The 6,931-nt window shown below is 50.7% G+C and overlaps 1 non-coding gene and 1 pseudogene across 1 annotated transcript; both read left to right on the top strand.

The window, feature by feature from the left end:
• The first annotated feature begins 2,581 nt into the window (after positions 1 to 2,581).
• On the top strand, positions 2,582 to 2,654 carry TRNAV-CAC (transfer RNA valine (anticodon CAC)). Its single transcript has one exon. It is a non-coding gene; the product is annotated as a tRNA-Val (tRNA).
• Positions 2,655 to 2,964: 310 nt separating this feature from the next.
• LOC108514149 (forkhead box protein O1-like) lies at positions 2,965 to 6,719 on the top strand (annotated as a pseudogene).
• The last annotated feature ends 212 nt before the right edge of the window (positions 6,720 to 6,931 follow it).

Here is a 6,931-nt window from a genome sequence, read left to right as displayed (position 1 = left end):
GCTACAGCTCAATGATTTTTAATCACTGCATAGGATTCTGCAACCATCACCACAATCCACTTTTAGGACAGTTCCGTTACCACAAAGATTTCCAACATGCCCAACTGCAGCCAATCCTGGCTCTCAGCCTCAGCGGTACACAAGGAGTGATCTGCTTTTCCTCTGTTTTCATCTGCCTTTTCTGGAAATATCATATAAATAAACGGTATTAGTGGAATTGCTAGTTTCAAGTTTCACTTTGCTATGCCAAAAATTTAAACATAGGGTTACCATACAATCCATCAATTCCACTCCTAGGTATATATAAAAGAGAGTTTTATATATATCTTTTTGTTTACGTAAAAAAATGTACACAAAATATATATGGTATCATTTTTCATTACAGTAAAAAAGTGGAAACAAAGGCTAGGCAAGGTGTCCCATGCCTGTAATCCTAACACTTTGGGAGGCCAAGGTGGGTGGACTGCTTGAGGCCAAGAGTTCCAGACCAGCCTGGGCAACATAGGGACCATGTCTCTACAAAAAATACAAAAATTAGCCAGGTGTGGTAGTGTACACCTATGGTCCCAGCTACTTGTGAGGCTGAGGTGGAAGGATCACTTGAACCAAGGAGGTGGAGATTGTAGTGAGCTATGATGGCTCCTCTGTACTCCAGCCTGGGTGACAAGAGTGAGAATCTGTCTCAAAAAAAAAAAAAAAAATTGGAAACAACATAAATGTTCATTCATTGATAAATGGATAAACAAAACATGGCATATTCATCTAATGCAAACATTTATTAATTTACTTATTTGTTTATTTATTTGGAGACAGGGATTGACTCTGTCATCCAGGTAGCAGTGCCCTGCTGTGATTACAGCTCACTGCAGCCTTGGACTCCTGGGCCCAAGCAATCCTCCTGCCTCAGCCTCCCAGCTAGGTGGGACTACAAGCATGCACTACTATGCCCAGCTAACTTTTTTTTTTTTTTTTTTTGTAGAGACGTGGTCTTGCTATGTTGCACAGACTGGTTTCCAACTCCTGGCTTTAAACAATCCTCCTACCTCAGCCTACCAAAACGCTAGGATTACAGGGGTGAGCCACCATGCCTGGCCTATTTGAAATTTTTAATTGAAAAGCAAAAAACGAACAAAAAGTATTTGGGCCCACATATACTCAGTTATTTGATTTTCACCAAAGGCACCAAAGCAATTCAATGTGGAAATAGTGTCTTTGCAACAATGGGTTCAGGAACAACTGGATATCCATAGGGGAAAGAAATTAACCTTAATCCCAACCTCACACCATAACAAAAAAATTATATGAAATAGAATTTACACTTAAACATACAAGCTGAAATTTAGAAGTTTCCAGATTAAAAAAACATACAAGAGTCCTTTTTTTTTTTTTTTTTTTTTTTTTTTTATTGGAACAGGATCTTGCTCTGCTACCCAGGCTGGAGTGCAGCAGTGAGATCTCTGCTCACTGCAGCCTCCATCTCTCAGGCTCAAGCAATACTCTCACCTCAGCCTCCCAAGTACCTACAGAAACTACAAGGGAATGCCATCACTCCCAGCTAATTTCTGGATGTTCTGTAGAGATGATGTCCCAATGTTGCCCAGACTGGTCTCAACTCATGAGTTCAAACAATTCACACACCTCGCCCTCCCAGAGTTCTGGGATTACAGGTGTGAGCCACCATGCCATGCCAGTTCTTCGTTTTTTGTTTCTTGGGGTTTTCTGTTTGTTTGTGTGTTTTTTTCTTTGTTTGTTTTAATGGACAAGATATTTAAAGAGATACTTCACACAGTAAGATAAACACATGGGCCATAAACCCATGAAAAGGTGCCCATCTTTTCTTATCAGCTAAATGCAAACTTAAACCATAAGGAATACTACATACCCACAAATGGCTAGAAGTTAAAAAAACAAAAAATCAATGAAAAGTGCCAAATGTTGCCAAGGGGTAGCCTTCATAACGCTTGCATACTGTTGGTGGGAGGAAAGTAATCTAAATGTCCAACAGCAGTGGCTGCTAGGAAAATCTAGAGTTCTACCAAACAATAGAACAATAAAATGGTGTTTTAGGCTACTTCCTCTTTCATTCCACTCCAATTTCTCTGGACCCACAAGCTTCAGCTCTACTCACGAACGCGTGGCCTCATATTCCCCAAGCAGCTTCTTCTGAAAGTCTCTTCTCTTTGAAAATGGTGGGTGCCAGCGCGCCCCTGCTGTTCAACCCCATACCCACAGTCGCCGCGACATCCTCTCTCAGGACTCCCGTGCCCACTTATGCCACCACATTGCACATGAAAACTTCCTTTTCTCGTTTCTTTCTTTTCTCTCTTTCGAGATAAGGTCTTGCTCTGTCGCCCAGGCTGGAGTGTAGTGCTGCAGTCACAGCTCAGTGCAGTCTCCACCTCCTGGGCTCCGGCTATCCTGCCGCTTCAGCCTTCCAGGTGCTGAAATATCTTTGTGTGTGTGCTTATGCTCATTAACAAAGCTCAAAGGGACGCATGGAGGAAGCTCTAAATTAGGATGAGAAAATAAAAAAACCGCCCTGTGTGGTGGCTCATTACGATGGCACAGGCAAGCTAAGCAGGTTTCCGTAGTGTAGTGGTTATCACGTTCGCCTCACACGCGAAAGGTCCCCGGTTCGAAACCGGGCGGAAACAGTTCTTTCTACTTTTACCTCATTACTTCAAACGTATTACATTTAGGACTAGCCTACAACATTCCACCACTATCTCCACCTGGTTAAGGAGAAAAGGCTATCCAGGGTATTTATACCGTTGCCTTTCCACCTCAACCATTAGAACCTGGGAAGAACTGAACCCACCTCACTTGCTGTGAACACCAGCGCCGAGGAACTAGCCCGTACACTGGACGGCTGCGCGCTGCCAAATGGAATCCAGATCCCGAGCAAGCGTGGGGCCCAAGGAGAGTTTCAACGAATCCTCCTTTTGTAACCTATGGGGTGACAAAATGGACAAACCACACCAAACTGGCAGCGGTGGGATTCGAACCCAGCCTCCGAAGAGACTGGAGCCTTAATCCAGCGCCTTAGACTGCTCGGCCACGCTACCTTCCCCCCGCGATCTATTTACATATTTTCCTGCTTTATACAACATCCCCAGAGTCCCCGGGCCTACAAGGCCTTAGGGCGAATCCACAGGGCATTCCAGAACCACCGCCATCCGGCAGGATTCGCTGGGCCAGAGGCACCAGCTGAGAAACTACTCCACCAGCGCCCTGGCAGAGAAGACTCGCGACGCGCGGGCCTCGGGATCTGCTTTGGGGACCACTCAGAAAGTCACCCACATTGGCCCTCTTTGGGGAGGTGGCATGAGAGAAGGGGAAGCCTTCTGCACTCTTACTTTAAAGAGAAAATAAATAAACCAGGGCAGACCCCGTCAGTCGGGCGGCCGCGTAGTTCTGCAGCCTCCGTGCCGCAGTCCACAGGCAGCAGCTCAGAGGGCGCGCCTCCGGGGAGAGCCACGGCCCGCGGGGTCCACGGCCCTGTTTGCGGGAGTGCGGCGCCCGCTCTGCCCAGATCCGCCCCGGCCCGGGGCTCCGGCCCGCCGTCCAGTCCGCGCAGCGGACCGGGAGCAGCCTTGCCGCGCACCGCCTCGCCGGGCTCAGTTCTGGACTCGCGCTTCCGCCGCCCCGCCTGGCTCCCAGTTTCTTTCAGTCTCAGGCGGAACCGACCTGGTCCCCGGAATCTCCGCCTCCTCCTCGCGCCCCTCCCCTCCGCCCGGTGCTTTGCTCTCCACCTTCTTGGCTCACCCGCGGCTGGCGGAGGACAGGGGAGGAGACGGGAGGGGAGGAGAGGGGAAAGGAGAGGTCCCCAGGGCCGAAGCGCCCCGGGGACGGAGGTCGACCCGGTTTTCCAGCCGCTGCCCCGGCGGGAGTTCCGCGGGTCCCACGCGGCCACCTCCAGCCCGGCGCCGTCAGCGCCGACTTCATGAACAACCTGAGCCTGCTGGAGGACAGCGAGGACTTCCACTGACGCCGGGACGCCGCCCCCGGGGGCTGTGCGGGGACCTCCAGGGCCCGAGGCGGGCGGCCTGCACTCCTCGCTGCCGCAGCACCCACACGGGACCCGCCACCGCCGGGCCGCTCGCGGGGCAGCAGCGCAGGAGCAGCTCGTCCCATCGCAACGCGTGGCGCAACCTGTCCCACGCCGACCTCAGCACCAGGCAGTCCAGAGCTCGGCGGAGAAGCGGCTCGCGCTGTGGCAGATCTGCGAGTGGATGGTCAAGAGCGTGCCCTGCTTCAAGCATAAGGGCGACAGCAACAGCTCGGCGGGCTGGAGGAATTCACTTCCTCATCTTCTGTTCCTACACAGCAAGTTGACTCGGGCGCAGAATGAAGGAACTGGAAAAAGTGCTCGGTGTATGCTCAATCCAGAGGGCGGCAAGGGTGGGAGATGTCTTAGGACAAGAGCTGCATCCATGGACAACAACAGCAAATGCGCTCGGATGCAAAGCCGAGATGCCACGAAAAAAGCACCCCTGCAGTCTAGCGGGGCAGGGTAGGGGGCCCGTGCCGAGGACAGCCCTGGACCCCAATTTTCCAAAAGCCCTGCAAGTCATCTCACGGCAATGATGACTTTGATAGCTGGAGTACATTTCGCCCTCGAACTAGCTCAAATGCTAGTACTATTACTGGGAGACTTTCACCCATTATAACCAAAGGGGAAGATCTTAGAGATGGGGATGTGCATTCTGTGGGGTACCCGCCATCTTCGGCAAAGATGGCCCCTACTCCACCCAGTATGTCTGAGAAAAGCAATCCCAAAACATGGAAAAGGTTTGGATAATCTCAACCTTCTCTGAGTACTGACATCATTAACTGTGTCGACCCAGTTCGCACCTGGCACCATGATGCAGCAGACGCCATGCTACTCATTTGTGCCACCAAACACCAGTGTGAATTCGCCCAGCCAAACTACAAAAAAAATACGTAGTGCCAGTCCAACACGAGCCCTTTGCCCCAGATGCCTATGCAAACGCTCCAGGACCACAAATCAAGTTGTGGAGCTGAGAGTCCGTGTAACTGTGCAGCGGGACTCCTGGAGGAGTTGCTGACTTCTGACTCTCCTCCCCATAATGACATTATTGAAGGGGGCCAGCCCCTCCACACCTGTGGATATTTCTGTCAGGTAGGACAAGAGACTGACAAAAGAAATAAGACAGAGACAAAGTATAGAGAAAGAAAAGTGGGCCCAGGTGTGGGTGTTTCTCATCAGGTGGGATGAGAGACTGAGAAAAGAAATAAGACACAGAGACAAAGTACAGAGAAAGAAAAGTGGGCCCAGGGGACCGGCGCTCAGCATACAGAGGACCAGTGGCGCTGGCACTGGTCTCTGGGTACCCTCAGTATTTATTGATCACTATCTCTACTATCTCAGCGAGGGGGATGTGGCAGGACTATAGGGTAGTGGTGGGGAGAGGGTCAGCAGGAAAACATGCGGGCAAAGGCCTCTGTGTTATGAATAAGTTTAAGGAAAGGTGCTGTGCCTCCATGTGCACGTAGACCATATTTATGTCTGACTTTACACAAACATCTCAGTGCAGTAAAGAGCAGTATTGCCACCAGCATGTCTCACCTCCAGCCATAAGGCGGTTTTCTCCTATCCAAGTAAATAGAATGTACAATCAGGTTTTACACTGGGACATTCCATTTCCAGGGACGAGCAGGAGACAGATGCCTTTCTCTTAGCTGCAAAGAGGTCTTCCTCTTTCACTAATCCTCCTCAGCACAGACCCTTTATGGGTGTCAGTCTGGGGGACGGTCAGGTCTTTCCCTTCCCACGAGGCCATATCTCAGGCTGTCTCAGTGGGGAGAAACCTCGGACAATACCCAGACTTTCTCGGGTAGAGGTCCCTGTGGCCTTCCGCAGTGCATTGTATCCCTGGGTACTGGAGACTGGAGAATGGTGATGACTTTTACCAAGCATACTGCCTGCAAACACATTTTTAACAAAGCACATCCTGCACAGCCCTACATCCTCTAAATCTTGAGTCAACACAGCATATATCTCTGCGGGCACAGGGTTGGGGCTAGGGTTACAGATTAACAGCATCTCAAGGCAGAATAATTTTTCTTAGTACAGAACAAAATGGAGTTTCTTATGTCTTCCGTTTTCTACATAGACACAGTGACAGTCTGATCTATCTTTATTTCCCCCACAATTACGACACCAGCGGATCCTGGGGTAGCCCAACCCAACAGCCAGGTTCTGGGCCAGATCATGATGGGCCTTCATTCAGTCATGTCGACCTATGGCAGCCAGGCATCTCACAACAAAATGATGCCTCCCAGCTCCCATACCCACCCTGGACACGCTCAGCAGACATCTGCAGTTGATGGCCGTGCCCTGCCTCACATGGGAAACATCAAGCCCCACACCTCAGGTATGAACCACCTGACCCCAGAGGAGACACCTTTACAAGTGCCTCTGCGCCACCCCATGCAGACGAGTGCCCTGGGGGCTACTCCTCCGTGAGCAGCTGCAGTGGCTATGGCAGAATGGGCCTCCTTCACCAGGAGAGGCTCCCAAGTGACTTGGACAGCATGCTCACTGAGCACTGGGATTGTGACATGGAATCCAAATCCTCATTTGGAATGACCATATGGATGGAGACACACTGAATTTTAACCTCCACAATGTGTTGCCCAACCAAAGCGCCCTGCGCAGTGTCAAGAGGAGGCCACATAGCTGGGTGTCAGGCTGAGAATTAGCGACCAGGCTACGCTTAAAAGTACTTCAGATTGGCCGGGAGTGGTGGCTCGCGCCTGTAATCCCAGCACTTTGGGAGGCTGAAGTGGGTGGATCACGTGGTCAGGAAATCAAGACCATCCTGGCCAACATCGTGAAACCCGTCTCTACTAAAAATACGAAACTTAACTGGACATGGTGGTGGGTGCCTGTAGTCCCAGCTACTCG

The sequence above is a fragment of the Rhinopithecus bieti genome, unplaced genomic scaffold, assembly GCF_001698545.2.
Source record: "Rhinopithecus bieti isolate Rb0 unplaced genomic scaffold, ASM169854v2 scaffold_33891, whole genome shotgun sequence".
Lineage (NCBI taxonomy): Eukaryota > Metazoa > Chordata > Mammalia > Primates > Cercopithecidae > Rhinopithecus > Rhinopithecus bieti.
The sequence above is the reverse complement of the archived record's forward strand: the minus strand, read 5'-3'. Positions and strand labels throughout refer to the sequence as shown.